The sequence below is a fragment of the Triticum aestivum genome, chromosome 3D, assembly GCF_018294505.1.
Source record: "Triticum aestivum cultivar Chinese Spring chromosome 3D, IWGSC CS RefSeq v2.1, whole genome shotgun sequence".
Taxonomy (NCBI): Eukaryota; Viridiplantae; Streptophyta; class Magnoliopsida; order Poales; family Poaceae; genus Triticum; species Triticum aestivum.
Window position 1 is genome coordinate 444,832,349 of NC_057802.1, and position 27,528 is coordinate 444,859,876.

The following is a 27,528-nucleotide window of genomic DNA, read 5'->3' on the forward strand; positions in this document are numbered from 1 at the left end:
GTATTCTGGATCTTCAACAAGGAAGAAACTTTCTTTTGCCACATTTCAACAATATGATGTTTGCAAGGGCTATAGATACCCAGCTAACGAACGGTGTGTTCAGACAATTGTTGATGCTGGTTATTCCATTAATGATCGTGAGAAGGTCATTTCCCCCTCGCCGCTGGCGACCGAGCTTCAGTGGACAGTGGCGTCGCCACCCATCATTTTTGGAACGGTTAACTTCCACGCTATTTCTCTGGCCGGGATTTCAGTGGCTGCTCCAACTCGCTTGGACGTGAGCCTACATGTGCATGGGGACAACGTTAGTTTGGACTCCAGTGGGCCTGGATCTCCACCCCACGTAGTTGACACAGCCCAAGCCATCTCAGGTGAAGTCCAATCTCCTAATTCTTTGTTTGAAGAGGATTTTATATCGTCTCCCATTGCCACACGCAACGACTTTCTCCAAGGTAATATTATAACGGACTCCTCTACTGATTCGAGTCGGTTGGATGATCTGGTTGATGATATGATGTTTAAAGTTTGGAAGTGTCAGAATTGTTTATCTGTGGCGCATTTAACCAACTCGTGTACCAATCGAGTTAGGTGCTGCAGATGTTTTAGGCTGGGTCACCGGGCCAAGGGCTGTTCAGATTCTACCCCGTCTCCAACTTACAAGTGGGTCCCGCGGGTCAATGCAGGCTCTTCGGGTCGGTCAGCAGGAATATCTCCGTCCGACGCCTCGGTTTCTACCGTCGCCTGTAAAAATGGGCCATTGCCCAGTCCCGTCAAGTCTGCCACCCCATCCCCTCCACCATTACCTGCAGAGCCGCCGCCCAAAGCCCCACCTCCACCGCCCACAACGCCACCGCCGGCCACACCTCCCCATTGCTACACCGCAGATTTGTGCTCCGCTTCCATCCCAGCTGTTGTCCCGTCGCCATCGATGGCCAACTTCCCGCTTGATCCTATGGAGTTTGTTCCTCCAGGCTTTGAAGTGATCGGGGGCGGCCCGCACCGTGTTCCCCGCACCTTCTTCTCGCCGGTGGGAGCTCCAGATCGTCAGCATGAGGACTTCGCAATCGCCATCGTCGAGCCGGCTTCGCTGCCTGAGGGGGTTCTCATCTTCAGGAACATGGTCAGTGACTTTGTTGGTAACACTCTTGGGAGGGCAGTTTTGGAGGCACAGCCATGGATTCCAGGTGTTCGTCTTTTTCGCTTTCGTAGTGCTGTGGCTAGGCAAGCTGTAGTTGATCACCCTCCCTTTGATCTGGGCAATGATAGATTCGTTAGATTTGTTCCGCGTGATGAAGGTCGGAACTTCAGAGCAACCCAGGGTTTTCGTCGTGGATGGATCATGATGTTAGGTGTGCCATTAGATTACAGAGACACAATATATTGCTGATGCTGCTAGCACTTTTGGCCGTTTCCATCACTGGCACCCAGATGATCCAATGAGAGTCCGCACTTTGGCATATGTGTCTTTTCCGGCTCCATCTCTTGTGCACAGGGATGTGGTTTACCGTGAGTACACTGATTTTGGTGGGGCTAGGATATCTTGGACTGCCCCTGTTTACATTCTGACTGCTGAGTTTGCTGATATTCTGCCTGCCGATGAGGATCCCATGCCTTTTGATGGCAACCCTCATCCTCTGCCTGGAGATATGCAGTTCGATAACCACAACTGGGTCATGCCGGAATACCCTGAGCTGGGGTGGAATGATGTACCGCCACCTATGAATGAACAACCCCAGGAGGATATTCAGCCAGTGAATGATGTTGTTCATCACGATCAGGTTGAGGAAATTCAGTCCCAGGAGTCAATCATTCTGCAAGTTTCTAATGATTCAGTTAACAATGCCCCTGATGCTGCGGATGTAGTAATCTACCAGCCCCAATGGGTCCACAACAGCCTCCTCTGCATATTGGGCAGGTTTTCACAGTCTTTGGGCCTGTCCTGCCTCCTGACATGCAGTGGCAGCGCTCATTTGAGAAGTTGATGCCATCTCTGTGCTTTGCTAAAATCCCAAAGTTCATGTTCGAGTCTGGAATTGGGTCCCTCTTGCTTGCTAACAAGTCTTGGGACATTTGCTACAATGGCTATGATCTCAGCTTTGTTCTACCACCTGTGCTTGCTTCTTCCAGCGTCAATACTCGCCTTATTTCTCCAGTTAAAAGGCTAGTTGCATGGGCTCTCTGCTTTGATGATCTTTCTGCACCTGTCACTGAATCCTTTGAGTTCACTGCTGCCCCAAAAGTGACTCTGAAACGTGACCAAAAGCAGAAGACTGCAGTTTTGGTGGACACTGATGTTCGTCGCAGTGCATGGCTCAGTGCTTTATGTGATGGCTACCATAATGTGCCAAGCAGTGGCACCAGCAAATCTAAAGGTCAGATCAGGTCACCTCACGCTCTGAAGAAGCGCAAGACCAAGTCGGCTCAGTCTGATGGAGCTTCGATAGTGCCACCACCAACTGCCATTGCTGACCTCCAGCGTAGTGGGGCTCGTCTGCGCATCGCTCCGGAGAAGATCACCGCGGATAAGCTTGTGGCTAATCCAGCTAAATCTACCAGCAGCAAGAGTTCTGATGATTGATTGCATAAGGCAGCTTTCTGGTCCATGGCGTACCACCTTAAACGTCATCTATCTTTATTTCTGTTTTTATGTTTGGAACTCTGTCATTTTGCTATGCTTAGCTGGTCTCTGTAGGTCATTGCGTGATCTACTTTTGCTGCAACTTATTATGGTTTGTAATGAATTAGACTGGGTTTAAAGATTGGAAGGTTCTATGTTGGAACGTACGTGGCCTTAATTCTAAAAAGCGACAGCTTTCTGTTAAGCAGAAGATTGATGAAAGTGGTTGTTCTGTGGTCTGCCTACAAGAAACTAAGTGTATGCATATTGATCATAGGTTCATTAGGAGGTTCTATCCACGACGTTTTGATAATTTTGCTTATGTGCCTTCGGTGGGTGCATCAGCTGGTATGGTCGTTATTTGGAATTCTTCCTTTTTTGAGGGTAAGTTAATTGAGGCTAAACCTTTTGGTATCATTGTGGAATTCCATTCCAAACATACATCTGAAGTTTGGACGCTAGTTACTGTTTATGGTCCATGTCAGGGTCCAGCCTGTGATGAGTTCGTGCAGTGGTTATACAACCTGGACAATAATTGTGACGACAATTGGCTTCTTTTGGGTGATTTTAACTTTATGAGGTCGCTTGAAAACCGTAACCTGCCTGGTGTTAATATCAACGATATCTTTCTGTTTAATGAAATCATCGGTCACTTGGGTCTTGTTGAGCTGCCAATTAAGGGAAGGCAATTTACTTGGTCTAATATGCAAACTGAACCCCTTCTTGAACAAATTGACTGGTTTTTCACTTCGGTTGCATGGACTTCGTATCATCCCAACACTTTAGTTTTGCCTCTAGCGCGATCGGCCTCTGATCATGTTCCTTGCGTGGTCACGATTGCCACAGCCATTCCTAAAGCTAAAGTTTTTTGCTTTGAAAATTATTGGACTGAATTACCTGGCTTTAATGAGTGTGTTGCTCAGGTTTGGGGCAGGTCGGTGGGTAAACCCACAGCTACTTTAACTATATCTTCCAAGTTCAAAGCGCTCAGGTATGCCCTAAAGAAATGGCATTTAAAGCTGTCCATAGTTAAGGCGCTCATTTCTGATTGCAACAAAGTCATTCTCTTCTTTGATTGGCCTGAGTTCAATTTTAGGTGAATTGTAAAGTTGCATTTGGAGGATATTCTACACTGGCAGTATGTTTATTGGAAGCAACGCTGTACAATCCGAAGCATTAAGGTGGGCAAGGAAAATTCTAAATTTTTTCACGCCATGGCCACAGAAAGGTGCCGAAGGAATACAATTTCTTCAATCAAGAATTCGGCAGGTGAGGTGGTTTTTGATCACCAATTGTTGGCGGGCATGTTTCGGTCTGATTTCAACTAGCGTATGGGCCAAGCAAAGGGAATCCAAATGGGTTTTGAACTGCACACTTTAATTGAGAGAGTTGATGTTCTGGAGGATTTATCTTTGCCGTTCACGGATTCTGAGGTTGAGGCTGTAATTAAGAACATGCCGTCTGATCGTGCTCTGGGCCCGATGGCTTTACAGGTCTTTTCTTAAAAAAGTGCTGGTCTATTCTCAAGGAGGATTTTATGCTACTTGTCAAGGAGTTTTATGAGGGGAGATGCAATTTGGAATGTCTTAATACTTCCTTAATCACTCTTGTTCCCAAGAAGCTTAGTCCAGAAGTGGTTGGAGACTTCCGGCCCATATACTTGACCAACACGTGTTTGAAGTTTTTGACTAAACTGTTGGCCAATCGGCTTCAAAAAGTGATCTTGAGATGTATACATCACAATCAATATGGTTTTGTTCGTTGTCGATCTATTCAGGATTGTCTGGCCTGGTGCTTTGAATACATTCAGCAATGTAAAGCATCTAAGCGCCCCATCATCCTCCTTAAGCTCGATTTCACGAAGGCATTCGATACAATTGAGCATGAAGCCATCCTCAGAATCTTACAATGCAAGGGTTTTGATGCTCGTTGGACTGGCTGGATTGATAGCATCTTGTCCACGGGTTCTTCTTCTGTTCTCTTAAACGGGGTGCCCAGTAATCATTTTGTCTGCAGATCGGGAGTTCGCCAAGGAGACCCACTATCTCCGTTATTATTTGTGATTGTTGTGGATCTGCTTCAGTCGGTGGTCAATGAGATGTGCTCAAGAAACATTCTATCTCTTCCAATACCAACAAACTCCAATGATTACCCGATCGTTCAATATGCGGATGACACCCTCATTGTATTGCCTGCGATTGATGATCAACTCATCGCCTTCAAGGAGATGCTTAACACCTTTGCAGCTTCAACTAGTTTATGTGTCAACTTCAGTAAATCATCTCTTATTCCAATCAATATGAGTGATGATGAGGGCGCTCGGGTTGCCAATATGCTAGGTTGTGATGTGGGCTCTATGCCTTTCACATATCTAGGGTTACCCATGGGTACTTCGAGGCCCACAATCTATGATCTACTGCCTCTCGTTGATCGTATTGAACGCCTTTTATCTGCTTCCTCGTGTCTGCTGAATCAAGGGAGTCGTCTGCAACTGCTTCAGTTGGTGCTATGCTCCATGCCAATTTATTTCTTGTGTACGCTATCTCTTCCCAAGGGCATCTTGCAGTAGATTGAGATAATCATGCGTCAATGCCTGTGGAGAGGCAACACAGATAATCCTCGTCAATCCTTGGCTGCATGGGATCTGGTCTGCCGACCCAAGAAGTATGGTGGTTTGGGTGTGCTTAATTTGGGACTTCAAAATGAAGCCTTGTTGCTCAAGTATCTTTTCAAGTTTTTTAACAGGTTGGACGTGCCTTGGATCACATTAATTTGGGACACCTATTATGCTGCTTCGCCGCCGCAAGTCACTCAGAGTTGCGGCTCATTTTGGTGGCGAGATGTCATGAGCTTGTACAACAAATTCTGCAAGTTAGCTGTCCCACAAGTGCATGCTGGCAACACAGTGGTATTTTGGCTTGATCGCTGGCAGCTGGGTAATAATGTTGTCCTTTTGTGCGAGCATTTCCCAAGGGTTCATTCTTTTGTCATTGATGACACAGTCACAGTCAGAGAATTTATGGAGCAACCGGAGACCTCGGAACACTTCCATCTGCCTCTGTCACAGGAGGCCTATATTGAGCTAACTCAACTTCAAGATTTGCTGTCTTCGGTCAGCTTGAATGTGGACAGTAAGGACATTTGGAAGTGGCCATCTAAATCTGGGGAGTTTAAATCAAAGATATACTATGAGTCTTGCTTCTCTCACCTAGTGGTTGACCCCATTTTCAGATGGATTTGGAAGTGTGCTTGTACGCTTAAGTTTAAAGTGTTTGGATGGCTTCTTTTGATGGACCGTTTGAATACTAGGGATATGATGCAGCGCAGGCATTGGATCATCCAGGATGACACGTGTGTTCTTTGCCTCTGTGCTTCCCATGAAGACCGTGCACATCTCTTTTTTGCTTGCAACTTCAGCCAAAGGGTTTGGAATTACCTTGGGATTTCTTGGATTGTCCAACCAAACCAGAATACATATGAGATGGCTCTTTCTGCTAGGAGGGATTTTGGTTATCCTTTCTTCACATAGGTGGTATTTACTGCTACATGGAATATCTGGACACAAAGGAATGGGAAGATCTTTAGAAATGAGAGACCTTCCTTAACTTCTTGGAGGAGGAATTTCATACATGATATTTCCCTTTTAGCTCATAGAATAAAATGTAAATATAAAGATAGCTTAGTTTTGTGGATAGCCTCACTCTCTTAGGCCCCTTGTAAGTATGTTCTTTTCTTTGTTTCCTTGTAATTTGAAATTTTGTAACACTCTAGTTCTATTCAATAAAGCACTGTGAGGCTGTTGCCTTGCAGTATATAGTCAAAAAAACATTCTTCCCCAGAGCCCCTCCCCTTCCCCTCCCCCCCAACCACGGCAAGCCGCCGAATCTACTCCTCCGCTGCAGCGGTGGACCTCACACCCCGCCGGATCTACCTTCCGCACCTTGGAACCCCCAACTGCCAACTCACCACTTCACCGGAGCCACTTCACCGACTGGCTTGTCCACCGCTCCAGATCTCCTTGACCGCCATCATGGTCCACCACACCGGATCTGCTTAACCGGCGCCCTCATCCACCACAGTGTAGGCCCTTCACTGACTCCCTCGTCCGCCCCATCGCTGGCCCTTCATACAAGCCCTCGTCCGCCGCAACAGATTCGCCTCACCGAAAGCACTGTACACCGCGCCCGCCGAAGCCTTCGTCCACTGCACCGAACCCGCTCCACGGACGCCATATTCAACTCCACCGGCCCTGCTTTACTGACGCCGCAGCCTCATCAGGTTATTTCAATTTGTACTCCTTCGGTTTTTCTCTTCTTTATCGTGCAACTGTTCACTTACCACAGATGAGCTTTCTTGTATGTCGACAGGCGCCGCAACCGAAGCACCGGAGTTGCTTCAGCGATGGCAATAGCCGGCCCAAACTCAACCGCATCACGAGCACCATCGACGATCCTTAGCTATCAAGTATGACAATGATACCCATACGCCGCCGAGAATCAGGTACTATTATCCAACGGTCAGCGCCTACGTTCACTTTCTAGCATAAGCACCGCACCTTTGAATTTCTTCAGGGCATCATTCAATTTTTAATGAGACGCGTTATTCTGCTTGCACCTGTAGGGCCGTACTTCTGGCGGTGAACATGTTACATGTGCTAAATTACATACCAGTGCACATATAGTTAATATGCTTTAGTTTTGTCCTAAGTATTACTGTACTTCCTAGATATCACTGCCTAATATTTTACTTCTTGCATGCTATATTTATGATAATGGTGTTTTTCTGATGCCACCTGCTGGTTCCATCAGACTGCTTCATGTTGTATATGCTTAATTACACATCAGCAAACTAGCATTTGGTTCTGCTGCTTTTTGTTTGTTTTACCCTACATTTTCTGATGCTGGCTATTACATCACTGCTTCGAACCTCTATTCATTACTTTTTTTGTGTGTTCTTGATCCTCCCAAGTTGCATGACTAATTTGATGCTTCTACTTCCTCTGTTCCGAAATGTAAGTCGTTTAAGGGTTTGACGTGTAAATTTCGTAACGCTACGAGAATTTTTCACTTTGCAGAAATGCCCTCCCACCACCGCTCGCTCTCACCCACTCAAGCTCACTCTCTCGTTCCCCTCTCACCCACCCGGCCACCCCTCTCTCGCTCCCCTCCAGATCCCCGTCGTCGCCGGCCTCTCCTCGCCATCGTCACCGCTAAGCCACCCCGCTTCCTCTCTTTCTCCGCACCATCGAGCCACCCCGTTTCCTCCCACCGCCAGAAATCCACCACCCGTAGGTCAAAAGCTTGATTTTTTAGGCGCCGGCGATGAGCTTCTGGCCGGCGGAGGCGTTGGATCCGCGTGCTTCGACGCCGGCGACGAAGCGACATGGATCCGGGCGGGATGCTGCTGGAGGACTTCGGGCTGTGGGTGGACCTGGTGCGGCGCATCCGCGAGGTGCTGGCCAACTACCCGGAGGGCACCACCGCACTGCGGGACGCCGGGAGCTCATCCAGAACGCCGACGATGCCGGGGCCTCGTGCGTCCGCCTCTGCCTCGACCGCCGCGCCCATGGGTCCCGCTCGCTGCTCGCCCCCGCGCTTGCGCAGTGTACGCCAGCAACGACGCCGCCTTCACCGACGAAGAGTTCGCCAGCATCCCCCGCATCGGCGGCCGCAAGAAGTCCTCCCAGGCCTGGAAGACCGGCAGCAAGATGGGCGCTAGCTACACTCTCTATCGCTGCTGAGCTCTGCTTCGAGCTGCTGCTCTTTCAATTTGAGCTGCGCTAGCTAAGCTCTTTCAATCTGAACCAGTACGTGTTCACTTTCTACTCGTACGAATGTTGCTGCTGTTTTGTGTTGTCACCTACGAATGCTGCTGCTAATTTGAGTTCTACTGTTAATTTGAGAACAATATGCTTAGCAAGGACCCACTGTTAATTTGGAGTAGCAACTGTACTCCATTGAAGTACTGTTACTGTTAATTTGCAAACTAAATTTGGAGTAGCAGCATACTGAATTTTGTATACTGAATTTGGAGTAGCAATTTGGAGTATGAAGTAGCTGTATGGATTACTGTTAATTTTGCATACTGAATTTGAGTAAAATGGAGTAGCTCTGTCACTGAATTTGGTTGGTAAAGATGCAGTAGCAGTAGGAGTTTTTACTGCACCTAACTAAGGTAGCTACTGGGGTTAATTAGTTACCGTGCCTAATTAATTATCATGTGTAATCTGAACTGGTGTGTGTACCAAGTGATGATGGTTCTTAAGTTTAGCATGCATCACCAAGTTAATTGGGCGCCTAACTGCCAACTCTTTTGTGTCAGGAACATATATTCATAATGGAATAAAAACAACTTGCCAAGTTCTTTTGTGACTGGAACATATTCAGAATGGAATAAAAACAACTTGCCAAGTTCTTTTGTGACTGGAACATATTCAGAATTTATTTCTTCTCCAGTTCAGTTGCTTAATTTTCTTGGAGTACATTTGCTTAATTTGCTTGGAGTACATTTAACTTGGAGTACTTCAATACTCCAAGATTTGCTTAATTTGTGAACTGGAGTAGTTTTCAGAATGGAATGAAAACTAATGGCAGTACATTTGCTTAATTTGCTTTGAGTACATTTAACTTGGAGTCCTCTCGTACTCCAAGATTTGCTACTCAAACAAATTTTGAGTACTTGCACTTGCACACAACACTACTCAGCAATTTTCAATTAATTTTCTTGGATTACTCCATCTTGCTCTGTTAGGTTATCTTGCATTTTCTGTTAATTACTCCATCTTGGATACTTGGAGCACTGATGATGATTGCTGCTGTTATGTTAGGACTTGCAAGCAGTAGTTTTAGTACTTTAGTGTAGGACTTGCAACAAGAGGAGAGCTACTGTAGTATACTCCTCTTGTGCCCTCCATATTCTTGATCTCTTCTTTTCTCTTCTCTCTTCTACAGTAAATATGAGCCCTACAATAATATGATTTGTGACCTTGAATGTTTTTTTCCATCAGATTGTTTTAAAGAAGGGCTATTGAAAAAAGATGTGTGAGGGTATCAGTCATTCTCATGCCGGCATGCTGCACTTTTCAGCTAGCAGGTTGGTATCTCAACATTTCTCCATTCAAGTCATTTCCCATAGTGTTTTTTCGAAGCACTAACTGCAGATTTGCATACTAAGAATGGCTGGAGTATTTTATTTACATCAAATTATGTCAAACAGTTTAGATTGTTCAGTCATACCATAGTGTTTAAAATTTTGGACATTCTGAAGATTCAAATAAAAATAGACATGTGCACAGTTTACTTGATCATGTCAAGTTACAGGTGAAAGTGACCCTCTTATGGGAATAATGAAGTACAGAAATGAGATCGAGTTCAAAGTAAGGCTGGGGTAAAATTTTCAAAGGCCATGATGTACTCCTTCCTGATATTCATGCTCCTGATATTCCTACTCCTATTCCTACTCAATTTTACCTTAAATGAGAGTAGCAATTATTTCTGCCCGTTAATTCATACTCCTACTGATTTGGAGTACTGATGAAACTAAGTCCAAACCTGTTCTAAATTGACAGTACTTGTTCATCTTTTCTATTGACAATACCGGTCCAAACCTGTTCTAAATTGACAGTACTTGTTCATCTTTTCTATTGACAGTACCGGTCCAAACATGTATTGATAGTACATGTTCTACTCAGTGTTCATCTTTCACTGTTCAGTTTTAGTGTTAAATTTCAGTATTACTCCAAGATTGTACTGCATGCAATTATTCAAGACAAATGATTACAACAAGTTTATGATCATCAAATTGTTTACTCAGATGCAGAGCGAGTACTGGGCGAGGAGATGAACCTAGGCGAGCAAAATTGAGAACTCCGGCTGGAGCAGCTCCTGTCCAGCAGCGAGGACTTCAGCGGCAGCAGCACCTGTGCGTGGGGAGGAACAACACCTGGGCGCGTGCAGGCGGCAGCTCGCCTCCAACAGTGGGCGGCAGCAGAGCACCAGCTCGCCACCACCAGGGGCCGGCAGCAGAGCACCAGCTCGCCTCCACCAGCGGGCGGCAGCAGAGCACCACCTGGGCACGCGCGGGCCAGGAGGGGCCCCTGGGCGTGGGAGAGGAGGAGCGCCTGGGCAGGGGTGGAGGTGGAGGGCGGGGGAGGAGGCGGAGGTGGAAGGCAGGGATGGAGGCGGAGGTGGAAGACGCCGAGGAAGAAGACGGGCTGATTCAAAGTTTGAACTGGGGGCATAAAGGTCCATTTGCCCATTTTCACCTGGTCAGAACATATTCCCTAGCGACTTACATTTCGGAACGGAGGGAGTATTAATTATGGAGCTGCCAACCCCATCAAGCAAAATATTTGTTTTTTTGGGGCTGGCACCTCGAACAAGCATAAAAATAGAGTGAAGCAGATATATTGTCGTGTAAGCACACACTACTAGGGAAAAGCCTATACACAGAATCTTACCAGCAGCGCGCTTTAAAATAAGGTGCTGCTGCTAACTAGCAGTAGCGAGCGCGCGCAAAACTCGCTGCTGAAATAAATGTATCAGTAGTGCGCCCTCTCAAAGACGCGCTACTGTTATAATTGCCACGACGCCGCCGCGAGGCTAGTTCTAGCAGCAGCGCGCTAATTTGAAGAGCGCTACTGCTACGGACCATAGCAGTAGCGCATTTACACCATAACCGCTACTGCTAAGTTTACTAAAAAAATTAGTCCCACCTCGCTCCGTGAAGAGAGTTTGTACCACCTTAAATATGTTACTTCTCAAACTTCCACAACCACTTGGTCTTCATTGAACTCTATGTGTAGAATTTGTGGCCGCAATATGAGTCTTCACCAGTTCCTAAACTGGTGAGGACTCATATTGACAAATCAGATTGTACACAAAGGTCCACTATTAGCGAGGCCTGAAGTCTTCACTTCATCAGTCTAGGAATAACACTAAAGTAGATCATTGATGATCAATGTATTTTTGATGTCTATTTTTACATGCTGACACATAACAGTAGTGCGCACTTTGTGAAAGGCGCTACTGCTAGGTCGTTTAGCAGTAGCGCCTTCTTCTATAGCACGCTACTGCTAAGCCATTCTATCTCCCCCCTCTGATCTATCCGATCCACTCACACTCTGACTCGATCTGCCCCTCAACCCCCCACGCCGGTCCTCCCCCCGTTGCCCCTCCTCCAGTCTGCGCTGCCGCCACCTCCTCCTCCTCACTGGACTCGGTACCGGCCTCCTCCCTCTAGTCGCCGCTGGCCGGCCCCTCCTCGCTCCGCCTTCCTCCTCCGTCCTCCCTCCACTCGCCGCCGGCTGGCCCCTCCTCGCTCCGTCTTCCTCCTCCGTCCTACTCTCTTCTCCCTCCTCGAGTCGCCCCTCCTTCTCCCTCCTCCCTCCTCCATCCACAACCCCTCGAGGCTAGTTGATTTAGAACATTTTGATTTAGTATGCTAGTTGATTTAGTTGATTTAGAACATTTTGATTTAGTTGATTTAGTAGGCTAGTTGATTTAGTTGATTTAGTAGGCTAGTTGATTTAGAACATTTTGCTTTAGTTGATTTAGTATGCTAGTTGATTTAGTATGCACCATTTTATTGTTATTTTTTCTGTACATGGATATGTAGATGCTTTTATTTTTTTGTAATAAGTTATTTTTTGGCAAAATGTAGGTGCCAATTTAGTTAAATTTGTCACTTGTTTTTTAATCAATTATCTTAGGCAATAGGGGCCAAATGAGATGAAATGTCTTGGTAGGTGGTACCCTTATTTGGTAGATATTTGTGAAAAGTTTTTTCGGCAATAGGTGCCACGGAAATGCTTTGTCCATAAAATTGCTTCTCGCGGAAGAACCAAAAATATCACATGCTACTGTTTTTCTTTCCTGTGAAGTGAATCATTAATCCTTTTCTCATATTGCTTTAGGAAAATGGCTCCACAACCACCACCACTATGTCGACTGTGCAAGTCAAGGTGCGCCAGCAGCCTTGCAACTGGCAAGCTATTTGGCATCTACTTCCAGCCGAGTTTTCGTCATGCGGCGGTAAGAAATTAGATGAAATGTAGCAACTATTTTATTTTTAGTTTTGGAATTACTGCATTGTGTCATTGTGCTTTTTTTACACAGATCGTCCCATGCAATGTGAGGTTGAAATTCAACAAGCTGACAGGAGACACTGTGATATTTGAGGCTCCTGGTGGGCCGTACACTATGGAGGTCGAGAAAGGACGCAATATGTCGCAGATTGGAGGAGATGGATGGGCCCGTTTCCTTGCCCACATGCGTCTTACTGGTGGTGAGTTGATCAGCTTCTCCTTCAGAGCAGAAAGACCCAAGCTGGCTGTCATTTATCTCAACCTGGTGGAAGATGACGAAGATGATGAAGATGACGAAGATGATGAAGATAATGAAAACCCACTCGATGAAGATGATGAGAACCCACTTCGTGAAGCCATCATAGCTCAAAGAATGAGGCTAAGCGAGGAGGAGGTGTGCAACCTATGGGACATAATTCCGCCACGTGATGACTTTGTCGGGGTGCCATTCGTGACCCGCCTGACAAGTACCATGGTCGATCGGCATGAAATGGTATGTTATACGTACTACCTGTAGTAATTTGATGATATATATATATATGCTTTATTGTTATACTTACAAATGCAAATTATTCAATGATATGCTTAGTGAATCCGATGATATGCTTAGTGTAGAGTCCAATGATATGCTTTGTGAAATCCAGTCGATGATATGTTTTAGTGTAGAGTCTGATCACATGCTCTTATTGGTGTAGAATCCAAGGAACTATTAATTGTGTAGATAATCCATATATACTTATTAGTAGAATTTATGATTAGTTAGTACAAATGCGTAGTACTGTGTCTTTTGATAGTGTAGAAATCTAGACTTAATAGAAATATATTTGCAAGAGTATGTGGGAGGCTATTTATTAATTGATATATTTTTCTTATTCAGAAATTGCCAAAGAACCTATCTGTGAGTTGTGGTATCGAGCCTGATGAACAAGGCTCAGCTGGACTACGCCTTACCGCAAGGGGCTCCGTCACCACCTGTACTTACCGCATGGACACAGACGGTCGCACGCACTTAAACTTGGTTGGGTGGAAGAGATTCCTCGTTGGCAAGAATCTTCGTGTTGGACAAGCCATCCTAATTACTATCAGGAACACCCACCGCCCAGGCTTAAGGATGATGATCATCGTCGATATCATCTAGAACTACATGTGTGTGTGGCTATATCATCTAGAACTACATATGATGATTGTCGTCGATATCATGTAAAACTACATATGATGATCGTCGTTGATATCATCTAGAACTACATATGATGATCGTCGTCGATATCACCTAGTACTGCTTGAGGATGCATGTTGAGTATATATGAAATTGTTATCTAGTACTCCCTCGGTTCCAAATTACTCGTCGTGGTTTTAGTTCAAATATGAGGGAGTACTAGATAACAATACTGAGGATGCAGTAAAACCACAACGAGTAATTTGGAACCGAGGGAATACTAGCTAGTACCTATACTGCTTTATGAACTTGATATCTAGTAGTACCTAAAATCTGGAAATTGCAGTTTATTGAAGCTGAAACGGGGTGGAAATGATGAAAGATATAGCAGTAGCGCGGGGCTAGGAAATCTCTACAGCTAACTAATAGTAGCGCGTCCCGGAAAAGCGCTGCTGATGTAGTCAATAGTAGTAGCGCGGGTACAGACCACGCTACTACTAACAGTTAGCTGTAGCGCCTTATTGGTAGCGCGGCTGCCCGCGCCGCTGATAGCCTCAAAACCCATGCTACTACTAGGGTTTTCCCTAGTAGTGACACACCCTTCTTTCATTAGTTTAGATGAACCATTAATGATCAATTCGAACCAGTGCATGTGATTAAAATTAATTTTACCTAAATAGAGGGTGCAGAATAAACTACAACTAGATTTTCAACCATGGGATGCCGACGATATCTTCAAAGAACATTGCATCAGCAACGAGGCTTCACAACAACATATGGTAAGCCAGTGTGTTTTAGTACATGTGAAATGTAATGCGTGTGGGCTTCTTTCTTGGCTTGTGCCCTCAACCTTAATCCTACAGAATTACAAATAGTTCAGTTGTCTGCTTTGCTGTATTGCTTGATTCGAATGCTTGTTTGTTACTTGTTAGGCTATACCTGAGTTGGCCAATATGTCAGCAGTGCCTGCTGTACTATCGTAAAGAAATGCATGCCTTGTTCATTTGAGTCCTTAACTTTTCCTCTAAACTTTATCACAAGACTGTCTTCGTAGTTTATATGAGGCCACACTGTTAAGTGCTTTCTCAGATTAGTTGAACTGCTTAGATGCCTTGGCAACTTAAATATAGCGGTGGTACACTCCCTTTCAACTAGGGATGTCAACTGGGTCCTGTTTAATCCCGATTAAAGTCCACAAGTGGTATGATAGTTCAAAAGAGTTTTTGTTTTTGAGGAAAATGAACGAGGGAGCCAGCAAAAACTAACTAGATGGGACTGGCGGATGTCGTTTATTTGCCACTTACATCCCTAGTTTCATCTTACCATTTTAATTTCTTTTTGGCTGATGCTGCTTTGAACCATTTAAATATAGCTTGCCATGCTCGGCAATAATTCGTATGTCGTTTACCATGTAAGCTTACTGCCTGGATCATGCGATAACTATCTCTTACTTATGTCCAGCGGAAACCTTTCAGGATGCCGTTCACACTAGGACACAATGCACAACCCCAGAATCTATTTGTGGTGTGCCATCCATGTTACCAGATGGTAGCAGTTCAGAGGCAACACCACCGGAGAGCAGTCTGAGCACAGATATTATAGTTCTTGAGGCTCTACTAGAGGCAGAAAGAGATGGTGTGGCTTCCATGAATGAGGTAATCTTGATCTTAAGGCTGGAAATTATGCAATTAGCTGCACGCATTATGCAAGCAACCCAAGAATTGGAGGAAGTAAGAATGCTGCATTTGAAGACGGAGGAGGTCCTGCTGTTTCTGCTATCTGAAGCCTAGGCTAATCCCAGTTCTTCTTTAGATACCAGTTGAAATTGTCAATAGATTATTGTACTTGCATGTTGTGTCATGTCTCTGATTGGATTATTTTGTAAGACCCCCTATGTTGTCCATGTATTGTAATGATCCGAATTTTTTAGGAGAGGTAATCCTCAGTACTTGTATGATTGACATAAGGTGAACTGTTTTTCGTGTGAGCATATTGTATTGGATGAAATAACTGTTTGACTCAAAGTGTATCCAACCTACTGAATTCGAAGATCACAACATTTCTAAATCATAATCATATATAAAGGTGGAATAAATATTTGTTATGGTTTTGAAGAAATAAACAACAAAATGTAGAATTATCAGTGGATATTCATAATCGAATACAAATTGGATTTGAATTTAGTTGCCAGGGCCCAGGGTAAACGTGAATGCTAATTCTCCTAAGTTTTGAACGAAGCGGCTAAACACCCACTATCATTTGTGGGCTACCCGAAGCAAGTGTTTGCGAGATGGAAATTACTGTCTACCCCTGACACTTTGACATCCTTATTGACCGGATTTACACTGCTGTCGATAGGGGTAGACTAGTAACTTCAATGAGACGTGACACGACCGTCTCTGAGCCCATTCCAACACGGTGGGCGCCAAACGTGGGCGGCAAAACACATTTGATTCAAGCTCATCCGAAAGACATGTGTCTCTCCCTCCATTTCCCCATTCATACACGGTGGGCGGCAAAAAAACTCTCCTCGCCCGAAATCGATGTAGGCAAATATTTTAAATAGGGACAGATGTGTAACTTCCCTCAGACGTGACACAACCGCCCTACCTGTCAGCCCCGTTCATACACTGCGGGCGCCAACCGTGGGCGGAAAAACACCCTCTCCTCGCCCGAAATCGCTACCGGCAAATATTTGGGAGATGCGAGATTACCGTCCTATCCCCAACCAACGTGATGTCTGAAATTTTAAACGGGGGATAAGTTCGTAACTTTCCCACATTTCAGACAAGCGTGTCCCAAAGTTTGAGATCCCCCCTCCCCCTCCATTTCCCCATTCATACACCGTCGGTGCCACAACAACCTCCCCACTGCGGCCAGCCTCCTCCGTCCGCCACCGCATCCTGCACCTTGCCGGAGCCGCTACCTCGTCGTCCACTTCAAGAGATGGATGTCTCTCATCCACGGCGCCAGACCAGGATCCTTTCATCGCGTCCTCTCGCTTCATCGGTGGTGGCGTCCACCTTGCCATTGCCGCTCCTATGACCGCCTCGTCCACGGCAACATGATTTATCCCCCGACCCGGCTGTCTGCCATCTAAAGTCTTCTTCCCCGCCGCCGACAGCCATCGCACCTGCAGCACCCTGAACGTATCAGCAGGGGCCTACACGGCGTCGCAAGAGAGGTGGTACTCTTCCATATGTGCTTAAGTAATTGATCTCACCCGGAAAATAGATCATAAATTGTTTACTGTACTTTTCTTGTCCGTACCAAATCGTAGTGGCTAGTTGAAAGCAAACATTGGTTGCGAAGTAGCTTTGTCCGGTTTGCACCTTCAGATCTGCCATGGCACGGTCACTATACTCGTAAAGCTTATGGTTTTCCCTCTTTATATTCACTAGCATCATCGTAGGTGCTTCGTGTCGTGCTAGCACTACTCCTCAATACCTCAACCCATCAAGCAAAACAACATGCCACTCATAATTCCAAAGCTTAGGTGTTGAAATATGAATCTAATATGATGCTCATATTACTAAACAGAGAACGTTTAATTGGTCACCTAATGTTCCTATATTCGTTTCGAAAAGCATGTGCGCCACCCACTGGTCCAGCTAGTTCCACTTTCCTGATTTTACTCTTGATGCTTAGGGTTTTGCCCTTTTATCTACTCTACTATGATCTGCGTAGGTGATTTCTGTCGTATTAGCATGATTCCACCCTTGAAGCTAAACAAAACAAGGCTTAGTTGTTCAAATATGATTGTGATATGATACTGATATTAGTTAACAGACACATTTAATTGGTTAGCTAAAGGTCCCACTAGAGTATCCAAATGCATGTCGCGACATATAGAGAGATAGCAGAATTGCATTTCTTTGTCACTTGTTGACTGTACTTTCTTGTCCATACCAAATCTTAGTTGTTATTTCAAAGCAAAGATTGGTTGCTAACTACCCTTTGCGCGGTTTGTAGCTTCAGATCTGCCATCCCACTGCCGCGGTCAACACTATACTCATCATGCTTACGGTTTCCCCATTTTATGATGACCACGATCAGCCTACGTGGTTCGTGTCGTAATAGCATTTCTCCACCCATTGAGCTAAACAAGCTTAGTTGTACAAATTCAAATACGATATTATGCTGATATTAGTAAAACTGAGAGATGTTTAATTGGTCAGCTAAATGTTCCTACTTTAGTTTCGAAATGCATGTGAGCCACATATGGAGAAACCGGAAGGAATACTATTTCTCTGTGCGCTCTGGTTCATCATGGGTGGGCAACCGACATTGTATAGAAAGACTTGTAATATCTTCAATCTGCTTGCTCTTCTGCTCTTCTTTAAGATGATCCTCTTCTCTTCTTTAATAAGTATGTTCCTTGTTGGGAAGAGTAGCAGAGACATTTGTGGTCAACTGGTCAGGTCGAGTTGTTCTCCCTTAGTATATTTTGAATCTGTCAGGTCAGGTCGACTTGTTCTTCTTTACTATATGTTGAAGCTGTCATCTGCGAAGTATCATCACTTCTGGAGCTCTCATATTTTGAGTAGTAGGCCACATTATATTAATGCACACACCAAGTTACAACATGCATGGCATCTCTCAGAAGAATTGCAGAGATAGCACAAAGGGGTTTACAGGGAGGCAGTACTGGATTAGAATCACTTCTGCATTACAAAGATAATCTCACTTGTTTTTATGTTTTCATGCATGTCAGGTACTGAACATTATCAAAATGAATATGAGAATGGACGCACGAGAGGAATGTTGCGGAACAATCCACTGGCTAACAAACTTGGCATGGTGGAGGATGGCCTATCTTATTCACCCATCAAGGTGCTTGCTCTAACTTGGCAAGGTTGTATTGGTCGCACATATTTTGCATCTGACCTCTTGCATTACTTCTACTTTGTTACACCATCTGCTTAGTTTAAGCACCATATATGAGTATATGCCATACCTATCAATTTTCTGTACCTATTCCATGTGTCGTCATACTATGTTTTTCAGTCAAATGTTGTTCTTTCGTAATAGATGTCCAAAAGGAAGAGGGTGAGTGCAGATCCTCAAGGAGTACAAACTAAGTATTTGGAAAAGGTAGTGATACCTGATAAATCAGATAGATCAGCAGCCACAGAAAACACAGGCCCAACTGTACCACACTCTACCCCTACTCCACTGGCCAAAACCCTATTAGAACTGCTGAGAGCCCAGCGTCAGGTACTGTCTATGATATCAATTCAAAATTTGAACTCCTAAATTTCTACATGTGCCTTACCTTCTCTCTTGTATGAGAACTAATTTCAAATGAAGCTCCTTGCTCAAAGGATCATAGGATCTCACAACAATACTGGGCTCTGCATTGCTATTGTCAACTTCTTGCCCTTTGTCAGCATACTTACACTCATTGCTGTTTGATTATGTAGCATCACTGTAAATGTTCGCTTCTTTATCCTCCCTTTGCTTGAAATTATAAGATCTATATTTACTCTTAGATAAATGTAGAATTAACACAATGGTTATGAAGTTTTGGTTTGCTCATGTATGTACCTGTTGTCATGTACTCCCTCTGTATCGAATTAATTGTTGATCAATTGGATGTATTTAGAACTTAATAGTGCTAGATACATCCATTTGAACGACAAGTAATAACGGATGGTGGTGGTATTACTATACTTGCATCGCGAGATAGTTGATTGTCTAGCATTACTCTGCATCTTATCTGCCCTGCCCTCCACTTTCTCCAAATTATCATATCTACATTTACTCTTACCAAAATGTTGAATAAAGCCAATGCCACTGCACACGTTGATGTATGCATTCCTCTTGTCAGTACCTTTTGCCTTGTAACCCTGTACTTAATTGCTATTTGATTATGTATCATCAGTTTGCACCTGAGCTTCATTATCCTCTGTTTCTTCCAATATTATTTGATCTATATTTACTCTTTGCAAAATGTAGAAAAATGGCAATGCTTATAAAGAATTTTCTTTGGGGAATTTATTGAATTATCCTTCCATCAACATGGAGATGGTTTTGTCCAGCCCATGTTAACATGTAATGTAAGTTCATCCTTCTCAAGCCTTCAAACTTTGTTCTAGTATAGAGTTGGATAGGCATCATTTCCTCCACTGCTGTTTACATCTGATTGGATGTTTGCAACAACTACCAGTTTTAAATTGTAGTTGTAAAAACATGTTCCTTATGCAGAATAGATCCATTTATTTGCTTATATAATTGTGAAACATGTTACGTGTCTCCTTGTTTCTCTTTCAGAGTTGTATCTCTTATGCCAGGCAGAACTTTAGGGAAGATAGTGAGCCAAATCATATTGAGGACAACGAGATGACCCCAAGGTCCTGTCTTGATGAAGACAGTGAGTTGAAGCTACTCACCAGCAGGTGTGAGACAACCTCTGTGCAGTTGCTGCCTCAATCAGTTCGACTTCTTCAGTCTCAACTTAAAGCCGAAAGGCTTGCTTCAGCTCAGCTCCGAATTGAAGTCAAAGATGCAAGGAAGATGTCAGAGGACTGCCTTGCGCACTATGGTGCCATACATCTAGGGATGGAGAATCTATCATTGACACAACTGAGGTCTCATCAGCTTGTTTGGCTGCTTGCGGGGCCCACCCTGGCCAGGCCTAGTGCCTTCTGAAGTGCTCTCAGTTTTGTACATTCTTTTGTCAGCGCATTTATATGCACTGGTGGCGACCTTTGATGCCCAGTGTATGTAATCCGCGGTTACGTTGCGCTTTATTATCACCGGTAGCGAACTTTGATTCCCAGTGGATGTAATATGCCGTAATTTCTTTATTGTATAGTCTAGGTTTATTCTTTGGTCGGTATGCTGTAATTTAGGCCTGAAGTTTCAGTGGATCTCAGTGTTGTCGGTCTTCAGGCCGGCCCGTCACTCATATGGGCCAAAACGTGGGCCTATAATCATCTTGGGCCATTAGCAGGTCTAAACCTATAGTAGTTTCCCGCCTTTAACAGGCCGACTAAAGTTCTATCCAGCTGGGCCAGAGAATACCATGGGCTTTTAACAGGCTAAAACCTAGATTGGGCCAGCGTTGGGCCAAAAAATTCACGGGCCAATACAGGCCAAAACTGCCTAAGGCCCATGTTTGGCCCAAATAGGATGAGCAGTTAACAGGCCAAAATATATCTCGGGACAGTTTGGCCCAATAAAATTATGGGCATTAAGCAGGCCGGTATCCATGTGGGCCATAAGCCCAAAAGTGTCACGGGCCATTATCAAATGGGCTATAAGCAGGCCTGATTCAACGCGGGCTGTAATTAGGCACAACTGTTCCACGGGCCATTAACAGGCCGATAGGCCTGTTGGGCTGAAATTTATCCATGAAGACTATGGGCCGTTAAGAGGCCTAAAGTTACTTGGACAAGAAATAGCCCAGTTTCTGCATGGGCCGTTAAAGGGCCTAAAGTTAAACTGGGCCGACAACGTCCCAGATGCACCATGGGCCGCTAACAGGCCGAAAGTATTATCGGGCCGAACTGGTTAATAGGCATTTAACAGGCTGAAATACAAACCTATCTTAGAATGGGCCCAAAAGAACAGTGGCATGTTAACGGGCCTGATCCGATGTGGGCCGTAATTCGGCCCAAAACACGGCACGATGTGAATGGGCCTGATATACTATGGGCCTCAATTTGGCCCAAAACATGGCAGGCTATTAACGTGCCAGCCCACTAGTGTCTGAAAAAACATGGTGGGCCTTTAGCTGGGCCGGCCTTTTTTACCGGAATGGGCCTTTGTTGGGCCGTGCCACGTGTCGACGTATCATAGGCGCCTCCTGTCCAATGAGTGGATGACATCTGTCCCAACGGTGAGCAAACATGTGTTTCCTCCAGCCAATGAGAATTTTACACGTGGAAAATCCCCATTGGTCCGGGACTGTTAACGGGTTATCGAATCCAAAACCAGACCCGATAGCTTAACGGCGACCCATTACGGTCGATGCCACATGTCGGTCACCCTTGACGAAAGCACTTCTATGACGCGGGATTTATCGTCATGGAAGTGGACACTTCCGTGATGATAATTTTGGTATGTCATGGAACACTTCTACGACAGCACAGGTATGACTATCTTGATTTTGTTATAAAATCGTCATGGATGTACATGCATGACAAAAAACGTGACCTACTGTGACAAACACGTATCATCACGGAAGTGTATTTTTTGTAGTGATGGATCAGTCAAAGAAAGGGTTCTTGCCTGTGTTACAAGGTGTGAACTTTAGTAAGACTCAAAACCCGACCACGGCAGAATATATAGAGAGAATGAAAGTCATTCCCTATGCATCAGTCATAGGTTCTATAAAGTATGCCATGCTGTGTACCAGACCTGTTGAGTTTGGCAAGGGGGTACAATTATGATCCAGGAGTAGATCACTGGACAACAGTCAAAATTATCCTTAGGTACCTAAAGAGGACTAAGGAAATGTTTCTCGGTTATGGAGGTAATAAAGAGTTCGTCGTAAAGAGTTACATCGATGCAAGCTTTGACACCAATCTGGATGACTCTGAGTCTCGACCCGGATACATATTGAAAGTGGGAGCAATTAGCTAGAGTAGCTCCATGCAGAGCATTGTAGACATAGAAATTTGCAAAACTACGGATCTAAATGTAACAGACCCGTTGACTAAACCTCTCTCACAAGCAAAACATGATCACACCTTAGTACTCTTTAGGTGTTAATCACATGGTGATGTGAACTAGATTATTGACACTAGTAAACTCTTTTGTGCGTTGGTCACATGACGATGTGAACTATGGGTGTTAAATCACATGGTGATGTGAACTAGATTATTGACTCTAGTGCAAGTGGGAGACTGATGAAATATGCCCTAGAGGCAATAATAAAATGGTTATCATTATATTTCCTTATTCATGACAAAGGTTTATTATTCATGCTAGAATTGTATTGACAGGAAACCTTAATACATGTGTGAATACATAAACAAACACCGTGTCCCTAGTGAGCCCCTACTAGACTAGCTCGTTGATCAAAGATGGTTAAGGTTTACTAATCATGGACATGAGTTGTCATTTGATAACGGTATCACATCATTAGGAGAATGATGTGATGGACAAGACCCATCCATTAGCTTAGCATATTGATCTTCATTTCTATTGCTATTGCTTTCTTCATGTCAAATACATATTCCTTCGACTATGAGATTATGCAACTCCGAGATACCGGAGGAATGCCTTATGTTCTATAAAACGTCACAACGTAATTGGGTGATTATAAAGATGCTCTACAGGTATTTCCAAAGGTGTTTGTTGAGTTGGCATAGATCGAGATTAGGATTTGTCACTCCGAGTATCGGAGAGGTATCTCTGGGCCCTCTCGGTAATACACATCATAATAAGCCTTGCAAGCAAATGACTAATGAGTTAGTATCGGGATGATGTATTACGGAACGAGTAAAGAGACTTGCCGGTAATGAGATTGAACTAGGTATGAAGATACCGACAATCGAATCTCGGGCAAGTAACATACCGATGGACAAAGGGAATAACGTATGTTGTCATAACGGTTCGACCGTTAAAGATCTTCATAGAATATGTAGGAACCAATATGAGCATCCAGGTTCCGCTATTGGTTATTGAACGGAGAGGTGTCTCGGTCATGTCTACATAGTTCTCGAACCCGTAGGGTCCGCACGCTTAATGTTCGATGACGATATAGTATTATATGAGTTATGTGATTTAGTGACCGAATGTTGTTCGGAGTCCCGGCTGAGACCACGAACATGACGAGGAGTCTCGAAATGGTCAAGAGGTAGTGATTGATATATAGTATGATGCTATTCGGACACCGGAAGTGTTCCGGAGGGTACCGGGTACATATAGGGTCACCGGAAGGGGTTCTCGGCACCCCCGACAAAGATATGGGCTTAATGGGCCAAGGGAGGGACAGACCAGCCCACAAGGGGCTGGTGCACCCCTCCACCAGGCTGGCCATACCTAGGGAAAGGAAAGGGGGGAGGGAAAGTCCCTCCTTCCTTCCCCTCCTCAAGGGAGAAAGGAAAGGGGGGGCACCACCTCCCCCTTCCTTCCCCTGGCGCCTATACAAGGAAGGGGGCGAACCAGGGCAGGAGCCCAAGTGGGATTCAGCCCCACATGGGGCACCCTTGGCCTCACCCCTCTCCCTCCCACCTATATATATGAGGAGGGGGCGCCTAGAGACACATAACATCAATTGTTAGCTGCGTGCGGCGCCCCCCTCCACAGTTTACGCCCCGGTCATATTCTCGCGGTGCTTAGGCGAAGCCCTACGCGGATCACTTCACCATCACCATCACCATGCAGTCATGCTGACGGAACTCATCTACTACCTCGACACCTTGCTGGGTCAAGAAGGCGAGGACGTCACCGAGCTGAACGTGTGCAGAACTCGGAGGTGCCGTAAGTTCGGTGCTTGATCGGTCGGAGCTAGAAGAAGTTCGACTACATCAACCACGTTGTCAAATGCTTCCGCCTACGGTCTATGAGGGTATGTAGACACACTCTCCCCCTCGTTGCTATGCATCTTCATGGATAGATCATTGCGTGTGCGTAGAAAACTTTTTTGTTTTTCATGCAACATTTTCCCAACAATTGTTTTAGAATATTTGAAAAAAATTGGCACTGAACACACCCCAGGGGGGTGCACCTCTGAGCCAAGCTCACAGTGCGCACCCACCCCCTGGGCACACCTAGCGGGCTTGTGGGGCCCACGTAGGCCCCCTCACTTATTCCAGCCACCCATCCACTCCGTCTTCCTCTAGAAAAAATCACAACATTGCTCAAACTCGTGTTCTTGCTCATCTTGCTGCCATTTTCGATCTCCTCGCTCGGAGCTCCGTTTCTGAAACTGTTTTGGCGGATTATTCATCGGTATGTGACTCCTCCATTGGTCCAATTAGTTTTCTTTAGTGGTTTATACATTGAATTTTTTTTGCTGCTATGGTGACCATGTTCTTGAGCTTGCACGTTAAATTTATATGGTTCAAAGTAGTTTTGTTGCATGATATAGCCTCTAGGCACTTGTGGGAGTAGTTGCTATCAGTTTTGTTGAGTTGTGTTCACTTTTATTTTGAGTCACTAACAATTTCAGAAAATTTCAGGGGGAGAAAATGCTTAGGAAAATGTTCCAAGTTGGTTCCTCAAAGAAGAAAGCCCCGAGGCTTGCAATACGTGAGCCGGGCACTGGAAGCTCTAGTGTAACCTTGCGAATGGCCGTCGGATCACTCATGACTCGTGCAGGTTTCAAGGAAGAATTTGATATGTACGTGCACAACGTCGGCCTGATATATTTCTTGGCAGTTAAGTGCTTGCAGTACTACAATCTTACTGAATCTTTTGTGCTAAGATTTAAGTATTCAGTCCATCGCAATACACATTCTGTTTTATTTGATCTATATGATAAATCATTTTGCATGGACCTTGAAGAATTTAATGAAGCATGCAAAATTCTGCAATGGGGCATTTATACTGAACCTCGTAAATCTGATTGCGTTGAGTTTCTTGCTAGCATCACTCGGGGAGAAACTAGAACCATAACACAAGCTACTATAGGGAGCATCCACTTTCCTACTTTACATTATTTTGCTCTCTTCATAGGTATATGCATTAATGGTAAACATGACCATAGCCACCTTTGCGCTTCTGATCTTAGTGTCCTCAAGAGCACGGTAATGAATGATAAATAATTTAACTTCGGGGCTATTATTGCACGTTGGCTACATAATAATGCTTTAGATGGAGATTTCTTTGGTGGAATTTATGCCACTGGTTTAGTTGATTATCTTAGGGTTCCAATAAAAGAAAATGATGCTCAGTTGCCACTTGCTTACCTTGATTATGATGTTATGGAATGTTTCTAATTTCTGGAGAGGAGCGAGCTACCTTTTCAGTACAGACTAATCTGTGACAGGAACCGTGTCTTCCATATTATGCTTCCCGCTCTAGCCTTCTTTGACTTTCAGGGAAAATGGAGATATTTCATACTTAGAGAGGAGGCAGAGGAGTACGAGAGAGCGAGGGAGACCACTCGCCTCAACAAGGCAGCCCTCCAAGCGGTAGCGGCTGCGATCCAGTACAACCCCAACTACGATTTGGATATCCGCCTGGCCAGCCGTGGCCATAGACAAACTTAGGACAAAAGCCTAAGCTTGGGGGAGTACGTATCTCGCACCGACATTACATTCATGCATTTTTCATTGTATAATCCATGTTAGTTTATTTTTCTTGCTTTCTTCCTGTGTGTTCGAAAAACTTTGATAAAATCCAAAAAATGTTTCTTGCTTCTTTTTAGTTTTTCTTTATAGTTTCATTAGTTGCAGTATTAAAACAAAACCCAAAAAGATTTCTCGTTCTTCTTTTGCTTGTTGGGAGCTTTCTCGTGCAAATAGTTTTTCTTGTTTTCATTTTTTTCTGTCAATTTACTTTCTTCAGAAAAACAAAAACCCCAAAAATATTTCGGTGTGTTTATTTGAAATTCTTTTCTTTTCTTTGGGTCTTAAGGAGAAGACCACGATGAAAATGTTAAGTTGCTCTCATATGCATTATTGCTGGTCTAACAAAGAGCCCATATTACCTTGTCTTCTCCTTTGAATAAATGTTTGCAGATTCCAGCTTAGTCCTCGGCACATGCACTCTTATTATTATTGTCGGTGTTTTGGGAACGGGGGTCCCCAGACTTGCCTGCCAGCAGCCCACGGCGTGGCTCCTCCAGCGGCCTAGTACGACCCATCTTCACCCGCAAACACTCAAGACCCTCACGAGGGGCCGAGCCTCACGAGGCGGACGACACAAGACCACTTCAGGGGCGGACTCACTAGGCTGGCTTGCGAGGAGCGGAGAGATCAAGGCGGGGGCACCTCGTGAGGTTCCCATGACGTGAGCTGTGATGAGCAAGGCCAGGCGAGCGCCAGCGGGCGTAGAGTACCCGTTGCCTCATTGGTGCTAAAGGGGAAAGCGCAGGCGAGGAGTCCCGAGGCATCAGGCAAAGGTTTCCATATCGGTGAAACGAGACCAAGACCAGCAGGACGGCAAGACGGAGGTCATCGTGGAGCCCACGACGGCGTCACAACCAGAGCCTTTGGCAGGCGAAGACCACCTTTTATCAGGATAGCTTGTACTAGCTGTCCCCCTTCAAATTGGCCATTGTGGGATCCCTTCCCGCCTAATATTTGGGGAGAGGACCAGGGCCTCTATAAATAGGACTAGTCACCCCTTAGACTAGGACGGATCATTCAGATCACCCTTGACCACACAAGCTCACCGATCTCAAGAACACCTCTCCTCAGGAGGATGTTCGTCCCTTGTACTTGTTCATCCTCAGCCTACTAGGCAATCCACCACACCACACTGGAGTAGGGTATTACACCACATCGGTGGCCCGAACCAGTATAAACTCTTGTATTCCTTGTTCTTCGGGTTCGGCGAGCTGAGCTTTGAGATCATGGTGAGGGCGAGAGCTAGGGGGAGAGAGATCTTCGTGTGCACCCCAGAGTTCGAACCTTAAGGGTTTTGCCGGAACCCGTGATCTGACATTTGGCGCGCCAGGTAGGGGTGCGCTGAAGCTTTCTTTTCGTCGATCCACGCTCCACCACCTTCACGCTTTGTCCCCATGGCCGGTGTTGCTCCTCTGGCTGGGAC

At 45.0% G+C, this 27,528-nt stretch overlaps 1 pseudogene; it reads left to right on the forward strand.

The window, feature by feature from the left end:
* Positions 1-7,698: 7,698 nt before the first annotated feature.
* Positions 7,699-10,278, forward strand: LOC123079533 (sacsin-like; annotated as a pseudogene).
* The last annotated feature ends 17,250 nt before the right edge of the window (positions 10,279-27,528 follow it).